General features: G+C 47.1%; 1 protein-coding gene across 1 annotated transcript in view; it reads left to right on the top strand.

Annotated features, from left to right (window-relative positions):
• ST6GAL1 (ST6 beta-galactoside alpha-2,6-sialyltransferase 1) overlaps window positions 1-13,885 on the top strand; it is a 119,503-nt gene that overhangs the window by 15,621 nt on the left and 89,997 nt on the right. Inside the window, exon 2 of the mRNA XM_045088720.1 lies at window positions 11,868-12,011. The gene's annotated coding sequence lies outside the window, so the exon portion shown is untranslated. The remainder of the gene's footprint in view (window positions 1-11,867; window positions 12,012-13,885) is intronic.

Raw genomic sequence — 13,885 nt, forward strand, 5'->3', positions numbered from 1 at the left:
CATACTCCTGTGTTCCACGAAGTCAGCTATGTTAGACAGCTGCCCCTTGAATGGCAGGATGCTGACTGGGTTCCCAGCACAGCCCAGGCCCAGCAGAGTGGCCAGGACTCCCCGGGCTCGCCCTCTGCCGCCGAACCAGGGCACCATCAACCCCAGCGAGCATGAGCAGGTGCTCTCTAGGGAAGGTGAAGGTGTGGGAGCACAGTGGGAGAGGCAGGAGCCCGAGATGGGGAACACTCAGGGCAGTTTTTTTTCACCCGTCACTTCTGGGCTGGGAAGTGAGACCCAAGCAGCAAGATGAAATAGGAAATGCTCTCTGGGCTGATCCGTGGAGCTGAGCCCCTGGCGGGTGGAGTCAGGGTTAGGATCTTGTCTTCTTTTTCTTATCCTGTTGGAAACCAGGATTGTAGGGATTTGTCCCAGGTGAGAGGGGGGCAGGGCAGTGAGGAAGCTCTGACAAAAGCAGTTGGGTCAGGCCTTCATCTATCCTTTGTCACTTTGTCACTTGTATGGTGTTTGCAGATAGCCTTTGTCACTTGTTTGGTGTTGGGAGGATGCCGGCCTCACCGGGATGGTTAATGATGCGTGTGAGGGATAAATCCTCAGAAGATGCTTCCTGCCAGAGGGCTTGTGGCGGTTCCTTTTTTGCCCTACACAATGAACATTTTATTCTGCCCATCAATTGGGAGGCGAGGGAAGATCAGGTATGGAGGAGATGAATGAAAAAGGAGTCCTTCTCTTATCTTCCAGATGGCCCAGGTGATGCCCAGAGTGCGGGCTGGGAGGCAACTCCCTGACTTGCCCATTGCCATTTGCAGGGTCCTCTTTCTCAGAAAACCTTATAATGTGAAAAACACCACATGCTTTGCTGCCAGATAAACTCGGGTTTAATTCCACATATGCCTCTACTTCTTCTTTATCTTCTCGTTCTTCTTCTGGCCACTTACTTCCCTGTATGAACTCGGGAACTCACCTTCTCCGACCCTCGGTGTCTCATCTGTCATCTGTATTAATTACTGCTGCCTTGTGGCATTGGTGGGAGTCCTGTGTAGTTCCTAACCTCGTCCCAGCACGTAATTAGTGATAATAAATGGTGGTTGTTTTTAATGTCATAGTGATTTTCAGTTGTTGGCTGCCTGACGGGTCTGACACTGCGCTAGGCACTGCGGATAGGAAGCTTCATGAGGTCCAGTCTTTCCCCAGAAGAGCCTCTTTTTAGGAGGAGAGGTGGGTACAGAATCAGGACACAGATGCATGGGAGCCGCAGGAATTGCTGCTGGAGCAAGAGGCAGGGAGGGGCGGGGCGGGGCAGAGGAGCTGGTGAGATCGCCATGGGGGGTTTACCTGGGAGGTTGGGTAGGGTAAAAGGACATTCACACCGAGATTTGGCATGAAATCCACTGATAACGGTGGGTAGGAGTTGACAATGGGGAACACTAGGGGACCAGCAGGGGAAACCCCAGGGCTTCTGCCCTCTGCTGGCATTCAAGCTCACACAGTTTAGGCTCAGGAGAGAGTCTGCAGTCTTTTTCCAGCAGTTGGGTAGACATGGACAGGGTCCTAGCCAAGAGTGGCTCGGGGAAGGGGTGTTGAGATGGCATGTGTCACCACAGAGCTCTCTCCAGGCCCAGGGCTAGAATCAAGGGTGGACCTCCCCAGAGGGAGTAGCACATCACCAGACAGGAGTTGCAAATACGGAACCCCTAAAGTGCAGGCTTCACCAAAGTTTGGCACAGAACTGTTGTTATCACATTAGGACTTGGGGAGGCTGGGCGCGAGGGGTGGCCGGTAAATTCCAGTGACCTTCTATGTAGCACTCAGTGTCACAAAGAACCACAGGGCACCTCCTTAACATTTCAGGATAGACATCTGTGATTTCAGTTATTTGCAAATGACTTCAAAACCCTGTGATAGATACAAATCGGGTGAATCATTTGGATAAGATAAAAACAGAATTATATTTGATATTTGCTACAAGGATAGTTTATGTCACTTTGCTGGTGATAAAAATAAACAGCAGCTCCCATTTACTGGACTCTTAGGATGTGCCCCTTACCAGGGTCTCATGTAACCCTGGTTCCCTCCAGCTCACGGTCCAGGCCACGCCTGTGGCCCACGGCTGAATGCCACAGTAGAGAAGCAGGTGGCTGTCCTGATGGCTCCCGCTCTAATTCGCGACCACCATCCTGAAGTGGACTTGGGCATTGTCAGGTTATCTTCAGGCTGTGGCTCCGGTGGTTCTCAACTCTGGCTTCCACCAGCATTACCGGGGGAGATCATACCAGGGGCTGCTGCCTGAATGCCGTCTAGAAGGAATGAATTCAAAGTCTTCGCGGAGCGGACCTGGATCTCACTACCCTTTTTTAAAGCTCGGCTGTTGATTCCAGTGGGCAATCTTGGCTGAGAACCACTGCCCTTCTTTCTAGTCCGGGTGACTGTTCACACCTCTTTCTCGGTCTTCAAACCTTTGGTGCCTCTCCTCCCTTCCTTACTCTCAGTCCCAACCTTGTTTCCCATTTAGCTGAGAAAGCAAATGCAGCCAGAGAACTTTCACACCTTTCTACCACCAAATGTATGCCCATAAATTCTGCTTTTTGCCTGTGACTGCGGATGAGGAGTTATTTCTGCTCCTTGAAGACCAAGCCCTCCACTCATTTACTGTATCCTGTTCCCTTACTTAATTAAGGACTGGACTCCAGCAATATTCCCTTCTCTTTCCAATGTTTCTGTCTCTCTGCTGGACCATTCCCATCTGCCCGCCCCATCTGTCTATCTGTGGCTGTTGTTTTTCTCCCACTGAAACCCACCCACACGCATATGCACATGCACTTCCTTCCCCGATCTCATCTACCCCGCCAGCTGCTGCCTCATTTCTTTGTTCCTTGAAAGAATCATTTGCTCCCTGTAGTTCATCTCTCCTGATTTAAGCCCAGTTGAATCAGTGCTTCGCCTCTATCACTCCACAAAAAGCACACCTGTCGGGTTCACCGGTGACCTCCATATTGTCAATCCCAATGGTTAAACCTCAGTCCTTATCTTGATTTATCAGTAAAGTTTGATATGGTTGGCTATTCCATTTCTCTTGAAAAAGTGTTTTCTCTTGGCTTCTGGAATAGCACACCCCTTGGTTCTCCTCTTCTGTCACTGGCTTCTCCATTTCTTTTGTTGACTCATAGTCACTTGTTCACTTTGGAGCACCTCAGGGAGCAGCCCCTGGACTTGGCCTCTTCTCTGTCCCCTAGCCAACAACCCTCAAGTTATAGCTCCACTGCATACCTTTCCCTGAACACCATACTCTTAAATTCAGTTACCATATTTCCTTGGGTGTCAAATAAACATCAAAATGACAGCAGGTCGGGGCGCCTGGATGGCTCAGTGGGTTAAGCCGCTGCCTTCGACTCAGGTCATGATCTCAGGGTCCTGGGATCGAGTCCCGCATTGGGCTCTCTGGTCGGCAGGGAGCCTGCTTCCCTCTCTTTCTCTCTCTGCCTGCCTCTTCATCTACTTGTGATTTCTCTCTGTCAAATAAATAAATAAAATCTTTAAAAAAAAAAAAAAAATGACAGCAGGTCCAACACTGAACTGCTTTTCCTTCGAAAACCACCATCCCTGGGGTGCCTGGGTGGCTCATTCGGTTAAGCGTCTGCCTTCAGCACAAGGCATGATCCCAGGGTCCTGGGATCGAGCCCTGCATTGGGCTCCCTGCTCAACAGGGAGTTTGCTTCTCTGTCTCCCTCTGCCCCTGCTCGTGTGCTCTCTCTCCCTCCCTCATTCTGTCTCTCAAATAAATAAATAAAATCTTAAAAAAGAAAGAAAGAAAGAACACAGCCATCCCCACTTTAGGAGACGAAAACTTCATCTTTCCAGTTGCTAGGACGTCAGACTTGGAGTCACTCTTGACTGTCCTTTATTCATACTGCATCTAGGCTATCAGCAAACCATGTCAGCTGTACTTGCAAAGTGAATCAAGGAACTGACTACTTGTTTGACCCACTAAAGTCACGCTGGTCCAGGAAAGCTCAATCTCTGCTTTTATTTCCTGGAAGAGTGTCGTAACTGTTCCTTCTATCTGCATTCCTCCTCCTATGGTCTCCTCAAAAACAGTAACTAGAATGATTGTGTTGAAAGATGTAGTAGCATGTCATTTTTCTGTTCAGAAACTGACAGGGGCTCTCCATTTCACTCAGAGCCAAAATTCTTAGAAAGGTCTACAAGGCTCTGCATGATTCAGTCCTCAGGTCCTCACAGACTTCAGCCTCTACAGTTTTCTGCCTCTTCATTCTGTCTTACTTCATGTCCCTTAAACATAAAACACTTTTTTCCCTCCTCAGAGCCTTTGTACTGCTGTTCCACTCAGTTGGAACACCCTTCCTTCATACACTCTCATTGTGTCCCCTTCTTTTCCTTCAGGTTTCTAACTAACCGTCGTCTTATTTGAAAGGTCATTCTGACCTCCTTGTGTAGGATAATCTGGCGCCAGCCTCCTCCCTCACCTCCTTGGTTCTCTCCCCTTTATCCTGCCTGTTGTTCTTCAGTGACCTATGTGGTCATCTGACATACTTACTCTGTGTCTCTTCTCACTGAAACGTTGTTTCTACCAGGGCAGGGACTTTATCTCTGTCATTTGTAGCTCTTTTCTGAGGACCCAGAGCAATGCCTTGGAAATGGTGGCTGAGTTTAACTTAACCCTCATGAAAATACTTCAGAATTCGTTGGAATTACCCACAATTTATAGATGAGGACATCGAGCCTCAGGGAGGGTAAGTAACTTTTTCAAAGTAACAGAGCTTGCTAGAACCAGGACGCACACTTCCCAAGCGACTATGCCACTAGGCACTCTCGCTGTTGAACCCGGCCTCCCCACGCCTCCACATTCCAACTTGCCTCATTTTTCCACCTCTCGCTGCAAGCAGGCAGACCCACAGAGTGACAAAATCCCTGTGAAAATGCCCCAAGTGTGACTAGAGGTGTAGGAGGTATGTACGACACGCACACACCATCTCTGATCTGCAATTTCCAAATCCAAAAAAATCTGTGAAAACCAAGTTTTATTTTTAACCTGTTTGGTGGCAAAACCTGTCCTGGACTCATATGAGGCTATTTATAAATCCGTAACCTACTTTGTATAAACACATATTTTTCCTGCGGCAGAAATATTAATCCATATCATTATGAGGAGCTGGCCTGCCAGCTGGCCCACACTGGATGCAGGTGTCAGGCCATAGGCAGTGGGGGCGCAAACCGCTTTTCCACAGTATGAAGCATTCCAAATCTCAACACTTAGCAGGCCTCGGATATGCCTGATAAGTGCCTGATAAGTGATTATGAACCTGTGTTAATGCTTGCCTAAAGGTCTGGCCTTTGAAACTCTGCCTGGAAAACAAGCTGTTTTTTGTTTTTCTTTTCCTGGTCACTAAAACTCCTCTTGAGGATCTTTCCAGGAACAAACTCAACTTTAAGACCTGATTAAGATCAGGCAGAGCAGGCCAACCTGAGATGGGCATGTGTGAGATGGCTTTCTATAAGAGGGAATGAATAAAAGCCTCCATACTGAACAGTGAAACCATCTTTCCCCAACTTTGTTTTTGTGGTGGTTACCAGTGACTGGAAGCTAGGGGTGGTTATCTCCCCTTTTCCCTAGTCATGAGCTTAGAGAGGTCTCTCTGCATAAACATAATAGCCCAAGAGAAAAGGAAAAGTCCTATAGATATTGATATTTAGAGTTCTTTAAATAAAATGGTGGGATTATTCTCAACCCTCCTCTGGTAAGCCACCGGCCCAGCCCCTACGTGGAGCTTCTGGTCAACCTTTAGTGTCTCACTTTTGAATTTAAAAAGACCAGTAAGTATCTCTAGATATTTGAGAAAAGTTTGAAACATAAAACACAGAAACCAAAAAGAGACAAACAACGACCACATGATAAGAGACTCTCAAGAAATAGAGACAGTGCAGGGAGAGAAGCAAACTCCCACAAAAATTATGATTACTGGTGTCTTGGAGGCAAGACAAGGTAGCACAGTAATAAAATGAAGACAGTGGGCCACAAAAGGAGTATTCAGAGAATAAGAAAGAACCCCTGGAAATTAAAAGTATGATACAAATCAATGAATCAGTCTGGGGTTTGGAATATAAAGTTGATGAAGTCTTAGACACAGGTTTTGGTTTTAGAGACCAAAAAAAGGGGGGCTATGCATGAAAAATAAGAAAGGATCATTCTAAGAAGTTCGACTTCTCAATAGGAGGACATACAAAAAAAAAAAAAAAGAATAGTGAAAAAAGAATAGAATGGAAGGGAAGATTTATCAAAGAAATAATACAAGGAAAATTTTGAGAACTGAGGAACATAGGCTTCTAGATGAAAAAACTCACTTGTGTGCCCAGTGCTATGAATGAAAAAAGACACACATCAAAGCACATCATTGTGGGAAAAAACCCACAGAAACCAGAAGCAAAGCTTGAAGACGTGAGGGAAAAAACAAATCCTAAACTGATTACATAGAAGAATAGAAATCTGATTCTGTAGCAGCACTGGAAGCTAGAAGGCAATGGAGCCATACCTTTAAAGTTCCAAGAGGGATTTATTTCCAACCAAGAATTTATATTCACTAAAAGTATTAATCAGATGTGAGGGAAGAATGATGGCATTCTCAGATATAAGAAACTTCAATTATTGTATCTCCAACATATCCTTTCTGAGGAAGTAACTTGAGATATGTTCCTACAAAATTGTAGGTAGGTAAATTAAGACGGAAGAATAGGAGTCTTCCTTGAAGTCTGGAGAGCAAGCTGCTTAGGTTGGAGTAGGAGGACAGAAGATTCCAGAAGGGAGAGCTTCAAGGGAAAAAAAAGTTGGAAACTTGAGGGCTAAATTAGTGATAGGTATGTAGAAGATGAAGCTGATAAGTAAGAGAGACATGAATGGACTCCAGAAATGACAAGGAATATACACAAAAGGAGTGACCCATAGCACACCCCAGAGCTTGCCTGTGAACAATCATTTGTCTGGTCATAATCATGTAACATCTAGTGTTGCCTTAACGAAAACCAAACCAAACCAAACAAAACGGTTTAACTATATTAAAAGTAGAAGAGGTACGTGGGATGGTGGTAAAAGCAAGCTAAAAGTTCTTGTTTTCCATAGTAGGAAGTAATGAATAATATCTAACATTGAACAACAACCAAAAAAGCCATGTAAGTACGCTATTTAGATACACGGCGATCCTTCTAGAATTAGATCAAAGAGCTAAAATTCATTGCATTTGGGTGGCAGAGTTTAGGGGTCTGCAGGACCAGGGCAAGGCCTGGAATCATGTATGTGTATGGCTCTGACTGTGGAAAGGGCTTATATGTCTCTGTGTATATCCAGGCTGGCAGCTAAAATAGGCAGAGTCAAAACCAAAGGATTGTCGCCGACAACATGTTAACAACACAGTCAAAGAAATGAGCAGGAGCTCCCCTCTTTGGGTGTTTTACATACGGCGGTGGCAGAAGAGCTTCCTTTTTCTGTTTCTCTGGAAATACGTTCTTTACACCATTTCTTGTCTTGTCAGAGCCCATGTATTCAGTGTTGAACTCCTTTTTAATTTTAGCTTTTGTTGAGAGAGCTTGGCGGAGTTCTGTCCTAACACTGGCAGAAGAAGGCCTTGGGGAGGCAGGCCAACATGTAGAATTCTGGCCTTGTCAATTCCCAGCTTTGGGCCCTGACTAGTTACTTAAGCCCTTTTCCTCATCTGAAAATGGAGAAAACACTCCTTGCCTCATAGGATTGTATGAGGAATAAATGAATAATTTAGTATATTAAGTGCCTGGCACATAGTAGTTGCCAAAAACATTTAAATTAAAAAAAAAAAAAATAAAGGAACACTGTGGTTTGCCCTTGGTCTGGTACAGAAGCCCTATATAATATTGGGTCTGGGCCCTATAGATGAACCTTCCAGAAGAAACAAGAGCTCGCAAGGAAAGGGAAGGCAGAATAGGGGAAGGCAGGAAATCTTTTGATTTTATCAGAAATTCTTACTGTATTTTGGTGCAGTGTCTTCTGATCTGACTATAGAGCTCAGCAAATTGTAGAGACCCAAACCCTGGAAAGTTTTATGTACAAGGATCGATAAAAGCTCTTAGCCAATTTAGATTCCATATCCAAACAATCAGAGCAGTTGCTCACATTCAAGATAATGTGGAATAATGGAATCAGGGTTCACAGGGCTATCTGTTACCCCAAGGCTCCTGTGTGCCTTACGGTGATGGTTCATTTAAACCAGGGACCTGGGGCCTGAGCCCTATGCTTGGGATAGGCTGACCCATTCTCTGACTCAAAGCCAAGCCCATTGGTAACGGTGCTCGTTTGGGGATGCTTATATCAGGGGATGCTGAGCCATGAAATTCTCCTGGTGTATGTGCTTGGCTCATTTTATGAACTTATTTGGGTTCTTTGGGTCTTAATGGACTTTCTGTCCTGGGTCTGGTCTGTGATCAGCACCCACACCTTGTATATCTGAAGGAAACACCTACATGAAGCGTGAGGGAGTAAGGCGGCCTCTCATTTATCTGCTTTCTTCCTTAGAACGTTCTTCTGATGCTTCGGGGGCTGCCAGAGGGCCTTAGCTAGGAGCTTCCAGAGGCAGTCAGGTGAGGGAATAAGGCAAGAATTGATGGGGCAGACAACAGGCCCCGAGCACACAGAAGGCCTAGAGTACAACTTCGGCTGGTTAGGCCGTGGGAGACAAGTGGGGAAGCCAAAGCTGGATGTCAAGCCAGTGACCCTGGTGGAATTGGAAGGAAGTCAGGGAGCAGAAGTCACCATGATTACAGGGACTATCAGTTTAGCAGGTGCTGTATAAACGCTGCAAGGAAGCTCACCAGGATATAGGTGGCTCAGGGGCAAGGAAACACAAGGGTCCTCTGTGGTCAGCTGAGTGGGTCACACCAGTGGGGTGATAGGCAGAGTAAATACAAGCCACTTAATAACAAAACCGTGTTATAGAAAAATCTACGGTCTGTAATTACTGCTCTGTTATTGTTTATTACTTATGTTTCTGCAAAGTACAAGTTGTACTTGCAATCCAAGACTGGCCCATCAAATTGCCTCATCTGTCAAAAATCCAGCTATAAACTTGGGAAGGAAGTTAAAAAAAAAGAAAGAAAAAGAAACAAACAGGCTTTTGAGCAGCCACAATGGATGGCCAAAGCCCAACCCCAAAGCCATGCACTGGGTAATGGTGGGAGAGCTGAGAAGCTCTCAGTCCCAGCCCTGGAAGACTTCAGTGAGCTGGAGCCAGCTGGGACCCCAGAGCTGCTCTGAGCCTAGCTCATCAGGGGTTTCTGGAAGGGATTCAGGGGATGCTTATAGGAAGAAAAAAAGAGGAAGTACAGATGAGCTTTGCAGTTTCTAGAACATCACCAAGCATCTGCTCTCCCTGGGGTGCACAGTTTCCTGTGTGCCTCTCCCTGGGTCTCTGCCCTGCTCTCTTTGTGGGCCAGCTTCCTCTCTTTCTACAATGCCCCGTGGCCCCATCACTTGATCTTGTGCTTGACGTTCATTTCTTCTAGCACCCCTACTACTCTCCCTTGAAGCTCAAGGCTCCACCACTAGCTGATTGTAGTCTTTCTTCACAGTTGCAATTTTGAAAGTATCCGGTCCAGCTCCCTTATTTAGATGAGTTGCTTTTAAGTCCGAGTTCCACCCTTTGTCCATCAGGGGAGGCCCCACGTGTGAGTATGGGTTGGGTAGCAGGGAGACAGGTAGAATGATTTGCCTATTTGAGTAATATGGGAGCTCTGCAAGCCATCTGCTAAAGGATTTAAAAAGCATAAATGGAACCTCGCATTCTCTCGGTGGTCTGCAGGTTGCTGTGACTGGAGTGTAAGGTGCCTGGGGTGGAGTGGCAGGGGTGCTGGTCAGCTGGGAAGGGGCATGAGGCTTGGCTTCCTAGTGTCTTTGCCTAGGTCACAGGGCCACGGAAATCCATGAAGTCTGTTTAGACAGATTATGTGGTGAACTATTCATGTCTCACCGGAGGTTTGGCCTGGAGCCAAAGGAGGGATGAGGAAGCCTAGCTAGAGAGAGATGGAGAGGAGGGGCCTCTCTTCTCTTACAGGGACAGGTGCATCAGCAGCTCCTAGTACCCCAGCCCTGGGAGTGCCTTGCTCCCAGGCACTGTTTCCTTGCTCCTCTTCCCTGGGGAAGGCTGGTTATGGGCAGGTTCCCAGGTGGTCACCAGCCCAGCTGCATTTCCTCTAGAGATCTCTTCCCCGCCTGCCCCAGTCACTGCACCATGACTGTGGTGCCTGGTGTTTTGTAGGCATCAACCATAGACAGCAGCAAAGCACCCAAAAGATGCTAGTGACTTTTTATTTTCTCGCATACCTGATGCCTCTGTCCTTGGCTCTGCTCGCCCCGAATCGTTGCAAGACCTTGACATTTCCATACCCTCAGTGGCTCGTTTCATCTTCGCTTTCATCTGGTGGGACTTCCTCTTAGTGTCTGCACCCTCATGGCCTCACTGTTGTTTCTCATGACATCCCAGGGTCTCTTCCTCCTAGACACCACACTTGTGTGTTACTTCTCCTCTCTGTTCCGCACGGCTTTCTCACCTTTCCCCCTTCCAGTTCCTTCCTGCGCATCCCCTGCCCAAGCTTGATTAGGGAGAGCTCGTTTAATCATCATCAGGGCTTACACTTGGGCTGACCTGAACGTGAACAGGACAAGTGTGCTGAATGTGCTGGCACCGGCTGCTCATTTGCACTGAATGTTACACTCATGGTGAAGGAGGATTTGGGGGAGGGAGGGGCTGGGTGGAGGGGAGGGAAAGGATACCAGGTCCCGGCACCTCCCGCCAGTGTCCGGAGGGGTTTATAATGCACCCAAATCCTGGAGGCAGCAGGCCAAGGCTGAGACATTTGGAAACTCCTTGACTGGGTCTTAAGGAAATAACCATGGATTTCCCCGAAGATTTAGTCTTAAGGACTATTTGTAATTACCAAAAAAACATTGGTGACGGCCCAGAGGTGGGGTGACAGTTCTGGTCTGGCCACGGAGGGGCAGGTTCCGTGACCCCTGTGAAAGGTCGCTGACGACATGGTGCTCAGGCTTACTTCGCTTTAGTGCATCTTGGTAAAAACTTCAGATCACCAAAGAAAACCAGGAAGGGTGTGTTATCTGTGGTTATCTTGGAGAGAGAAGAATAGGTATTTTTTTCCTTCTGTTGACTTAACTTGAGTTTCTGACATTTCTAGATTGTTCATCAATTTCTTTGACACTTGGAAGACTAACAGTCACTTTCAAAATGAATGGCCTCCACCCAGACAGCTATAACAATAATCGGGGTTGAAAACTCAGTTTCCATTAAAAAATGCTCTCAAAGTAAATCAGGACTCAAATTCACATTTGTAACATTACACACACTGTGCTGTCGGTCAAAGGGAGATGGGGCAAGGGTGCAGTATTTGTTGATTGAAATCAGCTATCCATAAGCCATATCTAAACATGAAACTTGGGGCCAGAACTGTAGTTTTCTTTTCTTTCTTTTCTTAGTAAGAACAGCAAGTAGCAGAGGATTAAGGGGCCATGGTAGAGTTTGCTTTGCTTCACCTACAGCTCACGGAAATGGCTCAGCCCCAGAAGGGGTAGGTCTGGGCCAACACATGGGCGGCTTGAGCCCTGGAAAAGCGGCTGGCTCTTTTCAGGTGGGGCTGTCCTTCTGGAAGGGGCTCCCAAGTGTCACGAGTGACCAGGGCGGGGTGTGGGAGGAGGAAGGTTGCTAACCCTTCTGCATGTAGTAACATTCGTGCTTCTGGAACTCTGTCTGCAACTTTTCTTTATGTGTCTGTGGTTGTTTTTTTTTTTTTTTTTTTTTTTCCCTCTGCAGGCAAGGTAGAGCCAGCTGTGTGGAGCTTTGAGGCCAGCAGCCCAGAGAGAAGCAGTGAAATCCTGGAGCCCAGCTGAAATGAACTGGCCTCCTTGAGCGGGCCCCAGCCCCCGTGCCAGGCCAGGCCTCTGTCCCAGCACTGAGGTAAGACCACCGGAATCCCAGGTTGTGGGCAAAGAGGGTAGAAGGCCTTTTCTTCTGAGGAAACCTCTTCCTCTAAGGCTCAAGGGAAAAGGAGCAGTTGTTTCTGGTACAGTCCAACCGTCAGCTTCCACCTCTGCCTGTTGGGGGGCAAGGTCATCTAATGGCTGAAGAGACTTTGATTTTTCAGAGCACGGCTCATTGACTCCTTTTTTTTCTTTTAAATATATATTTTTTAAAATTAACATATAATGTGTTATTTACCCCAGGGGTACAGGTCTGTGAATCGTCATGCTTACACACTTCATAGCACTCACCATAGCACATCCCCTCGCCCGTGTCCATAACCCCACCACCCTCTCCCTATCCCATTCCCCAGGCCCGCACACACAACCCTCAGTTTGTTTCATGAGATTAAGAGTCTCGGCTCATGGACTCTTAACAGGGAGTTGTAGTTTTTTCGATTGCTGGTGAAATTGGAACTCCAAAGGGAGGATGAATTTGCCTTCCAGGTAAGACTGCACCAGATTCAGGTGAACGGCTAAACTTGGGTGCACCTGCTCTGTTCTCCCAGGGAATTTGGGCTCTTAGGAAACTCTCTCTTTCTTTCTCATGCCCAAGGGAGAGAGAATGACAAATGATGTGGGGAGGTGATTGCAGAGCATTCCACTCAGCTCACTAAAAAATGACTCATTACTCAGGTATGTTCTGATTGCAAAGGTACTATGTGCTCATAAGATATTTGGGAAAATAACAAACGTGGAAGAAAATGAAACATGGCTGAGACCCAACCCCTCTAACCGTCCTTCAGGTAGGTTTCATGATGGCTCCTCTTTCAGCCCCCATAGCACATCTACTCCTCCTGGCAGGAGGCAGAGATGAGGCAGAAAGAACACTCAACTAGGAGCCAGGGGAATTGGCTTCTAGTCCAAAGGCTCTCAGAGAGCTGATTTTTAAATATTCAGGAATTTTGCAAACTGCTTGTTAAACATTGTTGACAGCCGGAAATTGGCCATGGTGGGGAAGTTTTACAGCATGGAAATTAGCTAGTGCTACAAACCAGGGCCTTTTGGTTTCGGAGAATCACATTTCCAGCTTGCTGTACCACCAACAGGCTGGGAGGCATGAAGCAAGTGCTTCCCTGCCCCGTACATCCTTCTCGCTCCTCTCCTGTGCCTCTCCATGAGCACTGGTTGCATGGATGAACAGGAGAGTTCTGGTCTTCTTATCCCCAAAGACAGTTTCGAGGCTCCCTGCTCATGGGAGGGGGTTTAGTTGTTTGGTAAACCTTTGGTTTATCAGTGGAGAGAAGTCAGCTGCTCCCCCCCCCACCCCCCCGCCAACTTGGCCCTCACTTCTTGGGAAATCTGTGAATTACTGACGCCCTTTTATAAGGGCAGATAAAAACTCTCCTTTTACTGACAGACATCTGGGGCATATTTCCTTCCTGGAAAAATCAAGGAGTTGGTCAAAGAAGTGTGAAAAGGAAGCCCCAGTGCTGCTAGATGTGAGAGCCAGGACTGAAATTAGAGCTTTTGACTCTTAAACTCCACTGGGTGGGGGGGGGGGTGAGGGGTGGTGGGATAGAGGGGAGAGGAAAAGAAGGACCCCTTCCTGCCAAATGTGAAATGTAAACAAAAGCCTCTTTCTTCAGGGTCCTGCTGTGGGCAGATGGGAGCTAATTAAATTAGCATAATGAAGTCTCAGCCTCTGCCCTTCTCCCTCTACTTTCAGAGACTTTGGGCTCCCTATGTCCCCCCACCCCCCACCAACCCCTTCCTGTATCCGAGAGGAGGGGATGGCGAGAAGGTGGAGGCATCAGTAAATACCAGTTCACCTTGTAGAATTGTAGTTGAGAAAGATTATGAAGGGGAAAG

This window comes from Mustela putorius, unplaced genomic scaffold, assembly GCF_011764305.1.
Source record: "Mustela putorius furo isolate JIRA1106 unplaced genomic scaffold, ASM1176430v1.1 tig00003834_pilon_pilon_pilon, whole genome shotgun sequence".
NCBI classification, from domain to species: domain Eukaryota; kingdom Metazoa; phylum Chordata; class Mammalia; order Carnivora; family Mustelidae; genus Mustela; species Mustela putorius.